The sequence below is a fragment of the Ictidomys tridecemlineatus genome, chromosome 5 (genome assembly GCF_052094955.1).
Source record: "Ictidomys tridecemlineatus isolate mIctTri1 chromosome 5, mIctTri1.hap1, whole genome shotgun sequence".
Taxonomy (NCBI): domain Eukaryota; kingdom Metazoa; phylum Chordata; class Mammalia; order Rodentia; family Sciuridae; genus Ictidomys; species Ictidomys tridecemlineatus.
The window spans coordinates 72,322,789-72,335,840 of NC_135481.1; the positions used below are offsets into that span (position 1 = coordinate 72,322,789).

General features: G+C 32.6%; 1 pseudogene; it reads right to left on the reverse strand.

Annotated features, from left to right (window-relative positions):
- Window positions 1–1,649: 1,649 nt before the first annotated feature.
- LOC144377643 (MBT domain-containing protein 1 pseudogene) lies at window positions 1,650–3,555 on the reverse strand (annotated as a pseudogene).
- Window positions 3,556–13,052: the final 9,497 nt, after the last annotated feature.

The window sequence follows — 13,052 nt, forward strand, 5'->3', positions numbered from 1 at the left end:
ATCAACTTGTGTTGATAGGATCTGCATTTATGACCCCAATGAGTCAATATTAAGAAATGCTGACGTGATTCCATACATTCTTGCACTACAAAGTAACATACTTTACTTACAATAGCTAATACAAAACACATTATTAATCCCTCTTGTAGAGAATGAAATAAATCTGTGCACATTACAAATGTTGTTGTTCCCCAAAGTAGAACAATGTTTAGGAAAATATATTGCTGTTTTTTAACCTTATATGCATTTTAACATTTCAACAAAAATCTTACCTAAAATGATCCCCTAAGGCTCTCCGATTAACAATTTTAATGCATCAATAGACTGAAGAACTACAGAGATTGATCATTTTGATTAATATCTAATTAGCCCTGACTATATTCCAGAGGAAATGGTCAGTGTTAGCACTCTGGAGAGCCCAGACTCAGACTCAGAAGTACTTCTGAAACAGAAGCGAATTGCTGAGAGTCTAGTCTTAGGAACCTCATTGGTAAATGTTAGAGCTCCCGCATTCAGTGACTTTGTGTCAGAAAGTTAGAAAATGCCTAAAAACAATCCTTTTCCAAATTTACTATTTTTAAAGGACTCTGTGAATTTTAAAGTAGGAAATATCCAAATGATCCAGAACAGTTATTATTGTTAAAGTAAATTCTGGCTACAATTAAAGAAAAATTTGTACAATGTATAAGGAATTTTAAGAGAATCAAATTTCTTTCAAATAGTTTTCTAACAAATAATTTTACAAGATATTTAAAAATGGAGCTAGAATTATTTTCAAAGCTAAACTTATTTTGGCTTTGAACAACTTTTAAGTTGATTACATTGGTAATATAGAACATCACTTGTGGAGTATGGCCATACCAAGTTGCTATCCCACAGATGGAGGGAAAAGATAGTGAACTGGTCAGAATCCTTTTTTGTGGAATAGTATTAGTAAGGAAGATAAAATAAATTTAAGGAAATATTGTATTTCCTCCTACCCCTCAACATGCACATGGAATACTAAACATCATGTCACCCATTCCAGTTTAAACTTTAAGGAGAATTTTAATCATTTTTTAAATCTAAGAGACAACATATTAAAATATCCAGAGTAATTCTAGTTTCGTATAAAACTCCAAATATATTGTCACAAAATGAAGAACATTTCTGGCTTAACGTATGAAATGAATGGAAATAAAATGCCAAAAAGAAGAGTTATTTAATTACCCCTTTCATGATCATGTGGTGATGAGCCCTCCATGAGGGAGAATTACCCATTTCTGGAGCAAAGGAAACTGAAATGGCACTGATGTTGTTTCAAAAATCAAAAAATCTCCATAAGAGTACCAAAAATATTAATTTGTAATGACAGTTCCCTATCATCTGTAACTATATCATTATTAAATCATTTCCTTCAGTCCTGACAAATAAGCTTTAATCTTATCATAAAAGTTAAGATTTCAGTTCTTGTTAGCAATGCACATAAATTTAAACTTGGGAAAATGTTATAACATTCTTTCAAAAGCTCCAACACAACACAAAATTTGCCACATTGTAAACTGAACCCCTACTAAAGTACTTTCTCCATCTGCCTGAAAAAAAAATGGTACTGGAATCTTCTATTTTTAGCACAATGCTCCAGAAAAGTAGTCCACAGTGTAGCTGAATTAATTATAAATCACTCCTGGATAAAAACTCTTCTCCCACCCAGTCTTTGAACAACCTGATAGGTTTAGTTTGATGAAGATGATGGCAGAGCCAATAGTTTCCTGATCAGATCTTCCTTGGAATAAATTTTAATCCTTTCTATCTAGAAATCTCTCTTTCTGCTGCAATACAGTTGTTTTTTAGGGTCCTTTCTATCGCTGGGACTTTGCTTTTTTCTTCTTTTTGATGAAACTGATTATTTTCTTTCAATGATTGTGATGCTTAAGGCTGCAGTTAATACCAATTAACTGACACACCCTATAGGATAAAGGTGAGGGGACTCAGTGTCTACCCACTGTCATCCTCTTCTTTCCATCCACTGAAGTGAACCCTCACTAATTCAAGTCACTGTGACTATACATATTAAATATGGCTCCAGGAGACCTAATGAGGCCCCATGAGAGTGCTTCTAATTTCATTTCTACATGACATCCATGATTTTAAACATCCTTACAAAATAGCTTTTACTGATTTTTGCAATGGAGTCAGTTTCCTTGAAGTAGTCCAAACTCATAAAAGGAAGTTTTATGAAACCTCAGGGAGGAGTAAGTTCAATCATGTTATCTTTACAGAAACCAAAATGGAAAATAAGTATAGTTTGTATAACAGAATCAATCTGTCTCCTGCTTCTGAGCCATCCATCCATCCCAGTCCTCAGAATTCTATCAGCCAGTACATAATGGTCATGCCACACACTATAGAAAGATTTAATGGATCTATAGCTCCCAATTTCATTCTTTCCTTGAACCGTTACTTTGGGCCATTTCATTTACTTAAGTAAAGAAATGTGATGGTGTATTAGAATGCCATCGTGTCTTTTTATAATGACAGACTGTTTTTTAATTGATGGCCTGTGCTTCAGTTCAACCAATGTGATCAATTAAGGTGCTATGCATATGGTGCCAGAAGCCATCTACTTTGTGTTCACTCTATTCATATACCATTGCTAATTATCGTCCAATTATACTTTCTACCACTGCCCCTCATGTTTAACACAAATACCTCTTGTCAACCACTTCTGCTCTAATGCAAGATTTAAAAGAAACCTGCATGCTCTCTGAAGTCTTTTGTGAGAAATCAGGAGGAAATATTTCAGCACAAGTCTTTTTTACTACAACAGCTTTCCAATTTGTATATGTATGTTGAAAAGCTCTGAGAAGAACAAGAGATTTTCCACTGGTTGCACAATAACCAATTGGCATATTACACTAGAAGGCTAGAGCACAGTCATTTCAAACCCATCATATGTTGAAAGGGCACTGTGACCTGCTAATTTTATAATTCTAGCAATCCAGAAGACTTTCGTTGGTATGCTATGGTCTGTCTTGGGAAATTTTACTCTCATATTTTGTGAGATATCACCTCAGCAGGTTTTAATATGTGCATGTTTAAAAAAAAAAACAGATAACAGAGTTAAAAAGCTGTTGCTATCACTTTATTTATCTTAGCAAAAATCTTCCATGGAGACTATTGTTTAGATTTTCCAATGACTCCTGATACTGAGCATAAATAGCCAGTTTTGTAAACAACAGTGGTTTTTAAAGGACCTTTGTTTTTTTTTTTTATTGGAATTTTACCCATGACATGAAATCTAGCCAAAGTTCCTGCCTTCTTTGAGTTTGGTGAATGACTTCTTGAGCATGAAACATTGCAGAAACATTTTGTTTCAGACTAACAGTATTTCTCAGGCCAACCATCTCACACATCTTGCAGGAGACCACACTCAATTGGATTACCATTTGAATACATGTAGCTTTCACAATTGTTTTTGGTAATTGGGAGGTTACAAAGTAAAGGAGAGACTTCTTCACTCTCCTGAGAGTTGGAGCTGCTACTTGTGTCTTCACTGAAACTATCATAAACCATCAGACATCCTGAGACATTCTCCTTTACTTTAGGACCTTGAAGACTGTTCTGTCACTTTTTAGAGGATGCAGAATGGATGGCTTCTTTTGAGTGGCCCATAATGTCTCTTCTGGCTCAGATCTTTTGTGTTTCTGGCAGGGCTTCCTGAGTATGTGTCCACTGGTGCTCCCTGGCCATGACATTGCTCTCTCCTCAGCTAGGTCCAGTCCAGTGGCTACTGTAGCAGCTCCTCTATTTCCCTCCTGTAACTCAGGTAACCCTAAGATATCAACTTTCAATAAGTATTATTTTTTTTCCTCTAGACATTTTAAGGAAGAAATATCAATTGAGTTGAATATCTCAAAATCAATAAAATATAAAAGTTATTACCTATGACCCAACGGGACAAATAGCAAAAGACAAAATCCATAATTGGTAGAGTATCCAAAGACTGGAAAAAATATCTAAATGCCCGTAAGTTGTCCCATGCCACAAATATATCCAATTGATCCAATAAGAATTTCAAGCTAGACATCCAAAATTGAGTCAGATAAAAGTTTTTAGAAATATTTTCTCCCGTATGACCATTTGTCATCTAAGTCCACAACTGATGGTGTAGTTTTATAACATCGTATAAAAAATACTTCTCTTAGAATTATATAGTCCAGTTCCTCTCTCTTATTACTTCATCTTTTTGTTTCTATATTTATTGAAACATCATCATATCAGTGAAAAATATCAATGGCACTTTAATCATGTGATACTATTTCTAATGGTAGAAACTACAAAAATGAAAATAACAGAAAGATATTAATAATTTAAAACACATTCGCCCATACCCCAAAAAGTTTGGACTGGGATAAAAGTGAAAAGAGGTAGAAATATTAAATCCCAAATCTTGTAATCATTCTTCACCTAGCATCACTTTTCATAACGAAAGTGTATTTTATACTTTTATAAAGCACACGCTGCTTCTGGATCCATTATAGTCAGGAATCTTAAGGAAGTGAAAAACAATCATAATTATAGAAAGTCTCTAAAACATTCTCAAATTGCCGAAGAATTAAAAGAAGTGTAAAATTACCTGTAATGAGTCAAGTTCCTTTTAAGACATTGTAGCATATTTTATGCTAGATATTTCTATCATTTCCAAATCCTAATAAAGACATTAAACAGAGGTTATTATTTCCAACTATAGTTTATAGTTAATAATAAGGTTATCATTTTCATCTAATGAAGTGATTTCTAATAGAGGCACTCTTATAAATGTTATATATTTTGAGTTAAAACCTACATTAGAACTTTGTACTATATTGCATATACTTTGTTTAAAGGTTAATTTGTTCATGTTTTAAAATGTACCTCTATTATTTTGTTATATTCTACTTCCTTAATAATAAACATTATTAGGAAAACTGAAAGCCACTTATTTTGTCTTTTATTAATTACTTAAAATTGATCTATTTTTGTCAATTGTCACAAATGGGATAAAAATATAACAACAATTCACTAAAGATGAAAATATGACTCTAACATGTATTATTATTATATTCTCTCATTTAAAGCCAATTTTTACATGAAAACTGAAATCATCAAGAAGTTGTAGAATTTTTCAAGATCTGGACCAGGTACTGATAGATGATTACACTAATGATGTAGGTTTTCAAGAAATATGAAAGACCATTAGAAAGAAAAAGATAGGGATGTCTTGGTAGAATAATATGCTTAGAAAAATATTTGAAATTAATATAAAGTTTTCAGGGTTGATGATAATTATGATGTTAAAAACCTTAAGTATTAATGTTTATTAGATACCCACCAAACAACTCCATGATTAAACTACAAACTCTGAAATTCAAGTATCAAAATCCTGCATATGGCTTTTTTCTTGTTGTTTTCATATAAAAATGTTAATTAAATTAACTTCCATTTCCTACTTTTTTTTGATAATTAAGTAAATACATCTGCAATATTTACAACAGTACCTGGTTCATAGTTGCCCAAAATTCGATAACTGTTGGCTAGACATTCATTAGCATTCTTTCAATTACATGGATTATTTATGCCCTAAAATACCACCATTAATAAATTAGAGATAAATTAGGCAAAAACCTTGTGTACTGTTTTTTGGTTTCCTTTATTCACTTCCATCTTTTCAGCTGCCCTGTCCACTGACTGGACAGTGTTGCCATGACCTTCCACCATCTCTTCAGAATTCCTAGTACTACCTGGAGTTAGAATCCCACCTCAGTATGGGCCTCATCGCCCTGGGCCATATTCCATCTGTGATCTACTTCCAGATTTAGATAAAATGTCCCTTCCAGCTATGAGCTATGCTTTCCTGAGCCAGCACCATACCCTCAAATGAACAACCAGATCCTTTTATGTAATAAATTTGTCTGGGTTTACTGAGACGATCTTGTTTTACACTATTGTAATATGCAATTATTAATAGTAGCCCAGTGTATTCCTAAAACTTTCCTAATAAGTTCTGTGACTACTACATTGATGAGTTGAGAAAGAGCTGGTTTGGTATTGGTGAAGACATAAACAGATAGATGAAACAGAATGGAAAGCCAGAAATAGATCCACAAAACATGATAAATTGATTTTCAGCATAGATTCAAAGCCAACTGAGAAATTACAGTTTGATATGAAAACATTTAATTAACAAAAAACTTGACCTACACTGAGCATTTATACAAAATTAACTAAAAATGAATCAGACTTAAATTAAATTTCTAAAATTTTTAAATAGTAAAAGGAAATTTCAAGAAAATCTTTGTGATCTTGAAATTTGAAAATATTTCAGAGATATAACTCTAGAAGTGTCATCTATAAAAGAAGAGGTGACAAAGTAGACTCTATTAAAATTAATATCAATATCAAGACCCTGTCAAGAGAATGAAAAGAAAAATGAATGTACCACTTGCAAGAAATTATTCTTAAGTTATATGATAAAGAGCTTAAATTTCCAGAATATAAAAATAACTTATAAACTCTAATAGAAAAATAAAAACACATTAAAAATATTTGACTAAATGTTCTCATCAAACAAGAGATTCAGGTGGTGACTTAGCTCAGAAAAATATGTTCAGTATAATTAGTACACAAGGAGATATAAATCAAAACTACAAGAAGTCATAATTTACATTAATATAAAGTAAAAAATGGGAAGAACAATGATGTGGAAGATTTTTAATTTTTATATGTTTTTGATGGCCAGCTGCTTTGAAAACTTGGGGTAGTTCCTTGTAAAGTGAAGCATATGCTTATCATGTGACCCAGCAATTCCAATCCTAATTATTTACCTAGGAGAAATTTATTTATGATCACCCAAAATATGTTGGAGTATTGGGTGATCACAAAAAAATGGCAAAATAGTGAAAAAGAAACCTTATTTGTTTTTCTGCTTCGGTATTTCCATGTATTAGAATAATACCAAGCAATAAAAAGAATAAACCAGAAAACAAAATGTTTTGGTCTCAAATGTATTTTACTAATTGAAAGAAACCCAATTTGGAAATCTGACAAGTGAATCATTCTATTTACTTGACTTTTTGAAAAGACTAAGTATTATAACAGAAAACATATGTCATTGTCAGCAAGTCAGGAATGAGAGAAAATGACTCGAAAGGAGTATAATTTTTTTTTGTGATAATAGAACTAATATTTACACTGGTGAGGGTGCAAATATGTCTGAGTTTCAAAATGCATATGTAACTGTCCAAGAAAAAATAGTTTTGATTTATGTAAATTATATTTTAATTAAAAGTAAAATTACAAAAAAGTAGGATAAGATTATAAAAGATTCCTTCACTGAGAAAAAGAAACTAAAGTCTAGAAATTTCTAAGTAATAAAAAAGTAAATAAATTTTCAAGCATTTCAAATTTGAACCTTCATTTAAAATTTTCTTTATTCTAAATATACAAATGGTCCAAATTATGAAACATTAGTTTTGCTTAACAGTCTATGCTTATGAGACACAAGGCACATTTTATCTCAGAATTAACAAGCCATATAAGTATAAGAGTTCTACTGTTTTGCTTTTATTGATTTTTTTATGAAGATCGCTATTACATATTTCAGTATTTAATTTATCTTCTTTTATAGTATTCTAAATATAGACTATGTAGTTCAGGTTTTTTTATAGCCTGGAGTTCTATTACTAAGGCTACACTATTCTAATATGTTATTAGGAGAAAATTATGAAATTGTCTCTTTCATATACCTATTAGTAAAAGAGAAAAATGCTTGCCACATTCATACTTTGTTGATATTATTCTGGGATTGAACATTTTTTTTAAAACAAGAGATTTTACTCCATTGAACAAAGGCAGTGTGGATCCCAAGCTATAATATTTTTAAGTAAGAATAATGAAAATGAGAATTTAATGTATTTGAAGCTAAAGGTCAGTGTTAGTACTGCCACTGGCATTAAAAATGAATTAAGTGAGCCACCTCATTGTAAGAAAAAGGAAACCAAGGCCAACAAAGCTGATATACTTATTCAAGATGGTACACCTAAATGGAATCAGAGACTGGAATCGATACTTGTCCCCTCACTATCAGTTTATTGTCCTTTGTACTCTGATACATAATTAAATGTTTTGCTGATATTTACTGATAATATAACAAGTAGAATTTATATTCTGCTCACTCAGAAATAGTTATTTGAATCTCAAGCTACTGATTTCTGAAGTAAACCTATTATTTCCTGTGAATTATTTTCAATTTTTAACATTAAATATAGTTTCAGTGTTATATCTGCTTAAAGAACTATAAAATAGAAATTACTTACACTTACCTAATATTTATATGTGAACATACTAGAATATACAAATAGAATGTTAAGTCCCCCTTTGAACCTAAATGAGAGAAAATTTAGGAATAAATAACAGGAAGATGTATTTACTGTTAGAAATTTGCTCTGCTTTTTAACTTTCCCTTCTGTTAATTGCTCAACTCTTTTTGTTCATTTGGTTTTAGTACCACACCAAGGGGGGTGCTCAACCACAGAGTCACAACCCTCCCCACCCCATTTTTTTTCACTTTTATTTTGAAATATATGACAGGGTCTTGCTAAGTAGCTGAGGCTGGCCTTGAACTTCTGATATTCCTACCTCAGTCTCCTGAGCCATTGGGATTACAGTTATATGCCACCAGGCCTGGCAAGGCTTGGCTATTAGGAGATCACGAATTAGCATAGAAAATTCAACTTATGATTTCGATTGATCTTAAAAATATTTTTATGAGTTTTTATAGGGGACAGAATAAGATTTTATTTGTATTAAACATTATGCTTTCTGTAGTATTTCTTCTTTTGTGTGCATTTATTTTAATTACATTATTTACTAAATGAACATAATTGGTTTTTCAGCTTTAGCATGTTTTTGAGTCTTTTTCCTTGAAGTACAACTTAAAAGGATCTCAATTCTTTATAAGATATGTTTTTAATCTGCTGAAACACATATTTTCATGAAAGGTAAATTTATTCTTTCTAAATTGTAGAATATTCACAATATTTTTATAACCTTTTACCCAAGATTTTATAGATATTACTGGAAGACCTGTATAGAAGAGAATAAATGAACAATTAAGCACGAATTTAACAATATTGGATTCAGAATGGAATGAATTTTTTAATTATCTGATATTTGTTGAGCACACTGACAAAATTAGAACATTTTCACAAATGATGTTCATTTTATTCTACTGTGCTGATTTTTATCAATTTTTTTATCCTTTTGCCTTCCTTCTGGTAAGAACTCTTGTTAACATTCTTTCCACATACCTTTCATTTATTTTCCTTGATCTGTTGGAACATTGCAATATTTAACATTCAATTGAATTTTAATTTTGGAAGTGCATGTTATTTTTGACATACTTTCTCCATTTTTCATTGGGTGTCTGCAGTAGTTCTGCTTTTAGCAGATTTTTTTTAGTTATACATGGACAGGATTTCTTTATTTTTTAATTTTTTTTATTAGTTACACATGACAGTATAGTGATCTTGACATATCATACATTTGAATCAAATGGGGTATAATTACTCCTTTTTCTGAGTGTACAGGTTGCTGAATCACATTGATTGTGCAATCACATTTATACATACAAAAATAGTAATATCTATTTTATTCTGCTGTCCTTCCTATCTCTCCTTCCCTCCCCTCCCCTCACTTCTTTCAACCCAATCTAATGTGCCAGTCTACTTTTTTTTTTTCTTCCTCACATCGTCATACATGTAATCTGTTTAATGATGAGGGTCTCCTTCTATCTTCCTTGCAATTCCCATTCTATTCTCCCTCCTTTCCCTCCCATCTCTCTTTCCTATTTAGAGGTAATTTTCTTCTCATGCTCTTCCTCCCTACTACCCATTTTGAGTCTCACCCCCCTTATATGAGAGAAGACATTCGGCATTTGTTTTTTGGGGATTGGCTAACTTCACTTAGCATAATCTGCTCTAATGCCATCCATTTCTCTGCAAATGCCATGATCTTATTATTTTTTAGTGCTGAGTATAAATTCCATTGCGTATAAATGTCACATTTTTTTTATCCATTCATCCATTGAGGGACCTCTAGGTTTGCTCCACAGTCTAGCTATTGTGAATTGTGCTGCTACAAACATTAATGCGGCTGTGTCCCTGTACTATCCCGTTTTTAGATCTTTTGAGTATAGTCCAAGAAGAGGAATAGCTGGGTCAAATGGTGGTTCCATTCCCAGTTTTCCAGGGAATTTCTATACTGCTTTCCAAATTGGCTGCACCAATTTGCAGTCCCACCAGCAATGTACAAGTGTACCTCTTTCTCCACATCCTCGCCAGTACTTTTTGTTGTTTGACTTCATAATGGTGCCATTCTTACTAGAGTGAGATGGTATCTTAGAGTAGTTTTAATTTGCATTTCTCTGATTGCTAGAGATGGTGAGCATTTTTTCATGTATTTGTTGATTGATTGTATAGCCTCTTCTGAGAAGTGTCTGTTCAGGTCCTTGGCCCATTTGTTGATTGGGTTATTTGCATTTTTGTTGTTTAACTTTTTTAGTTCTTTGTATATACTAGAGATTAGAGCTCTATCTGATATGTGAGAGGTAAAAATTTGTTCCCAGGATGTAGGCTCCCTATTCACTTCACATATTATTTCTCTTGCAGAGATAAAACTTTTTAGTTTGAATTCATCCCATTTGTTGATTCTTGGTTTTAATTCTTGTGCTATAGGCATCTTATTAAGAAACTTGGGGCCTAACCCCACGTGATGGAGATTAGGGCCACCTTTTTCTTCTATTAGATGCAGAGTCTCTGGTTTGATTCGTAAATCCTTGATCCATTTTGAGTTAACTTTTGTGCATGGTGAGGGATAGGAATTCAATTTCATTTTGTTGCACATGGATTTCCAGTTCTCCCAGCACCATTTGTTGAAGATGCTATCCTTTCTCCATTGCATGCTTTTAGCACCTTTGTCTAATATAAGGTAGCTGTAATTTTGTGGATTGGTCTCTGCATCCTCTATTCTGTACCATTGGTCTACCAGCCTGTTTTGGTGCCAATATCATGCTGTTTTTGTTACTATTGCTCTGTAATATAGTTTAAGATCTGGTATAGCGATACCACCTGTTTTACTCTTCCTGCTTAAAATTGCTTTAGCTATTCTGGGTCTCTTATTTTTCCAGATGAGTTTCATAATTGCTTTTTATATTTCTGTGAGGAATTCCATTGGGATTTTGATTGCAATTGCATTGAATCTGTAATATTAATTCTGCCTATCCATGAGCATGGTATATCTTTCCATCTTCTAAGGTCTTCTTCTATCTCTCTCTTTAGGGTTCTGTAGGTTTTATTGCATAGATCTTTCACCTCTTTTGTTAGGTTGATTCCAAGTATTTTTTTTTTTTTGAGGATATTGTGAATGGGGTAGTTTTGCTCATTTCCATTTCAGAGGATTTGTCACTGATATACAGGAATGCCTTTGATTTATGGGTGTTGATTTTATATCCTGCCACTTTGCTGAATTCATTTACTAGTTATAGAGGTTTCTTGGTAGAACCTTTTGGGTCTCCTAGGTATAGGATCATGTCACCAGCAAATAGTGCTAATTTAAGTTCTTCTTTTCCTATAGTTATACCTTTAATTTCTTTCATCTAATTGCTCTGGCTAGTGATTCCATAACTATGTTGAATAGAAGTGGTGAGAGAGGGCATCCCTGTCTTGTTCCAGATTTTAGAGGGAATGCCTTCAATTTTTCTCCATTTAGAATGATAGCATAGATAACTTTTAGGGTAAGTTCCTGTTATCTCTAGTTCTTCTAGTGTTTTGAACATAAAGGGATGCTGTATTTTGTCAAATGCTTTCTCTGTGTCTATCGGGATGATCATATGGTTCTTAACTTTAAGTCTATTGGTGTGGTGAATTACATTTATTGATTTCTGTATATTGAACCAGCTTCGCATCCCAGGGATGAATCCCACTTGATCATGGTGCACATTTTTTTTTGATATCTTTTCATATCTGATTTGCCAGAATTTTATTGAGGATTTTTGCATCTAGGTTCATTAGAGATATTGGTCTGTAGTTTTCTTTCTTTGAAGTGTCTTTGTCTGGTTTTGGAATCAGGGTAATGTTGGCCTCGTAGAATGAATTGATTTCTTTATTTTGTTTATTTATTTTTATGTGGTGCTGATGTTCGAACCTAGTGCCTCACATATGCGAGGCAAGTGTTTTGCCACTGAGCCACAACCCCAACCCTCTGCAGATTTTTAAATATAATCTTTTCTTGCCCTGTAATCTCACCTCATGATCCATTTATCTGTGTTTTCTAGAATTTTATTGAGAAAATAAAAATGTTCTTTTACATTTTATTCTCTTTCTCAGCGTGAACAAATTTCAGAGGAATGTTCTCTTTCTTTGAGTGCTGTCAAAAAATTCAATATAAAAATGTATAAATCCTAGATTATATTTTTCTACACATTCCCTTAATTTTTCTGGGAAGGACATAGCATTTGCCCCTATAGGGAATGATCACTTGTCTCTCTGAGAATTCATTTTCAGTGACTGAGTGTGCACATTCACAACTGTCCATCACCTAAAGAGAGTGCCTCATGTTAGTCAATCATTTCTCTGACAGCATATTCTGAGAGACTCTCATATTCTTAAATCTTTGCACTTAATCCCTGTGTATATGTTAATGGGTAGTATGATGCTATCTATCTTACTTTTCTGGGCAGAAATTTGAAAGACATTTTTCATAGACCTTTTCTTTTACTAGTTTGGAAAATCAAGGCCTTGAATGAAATGATTGTCCTTCAGAATAGTATGTTTGAATTTATTAAAGTGGTAAATCCTAAATCAGTGTTGGTTGATAATGATTATTCAAATTCTACTGCATAGCATGCATAAATTGATAGATATTCACACCAGAAATTGTATCATATGTTAATTTATATTTCATGATTTCCTTTTCCCTTCAGTCTTTTAGATTTAGTTTAGAAATTCTCTTTCAGTGACATCTTGTCCTCATTC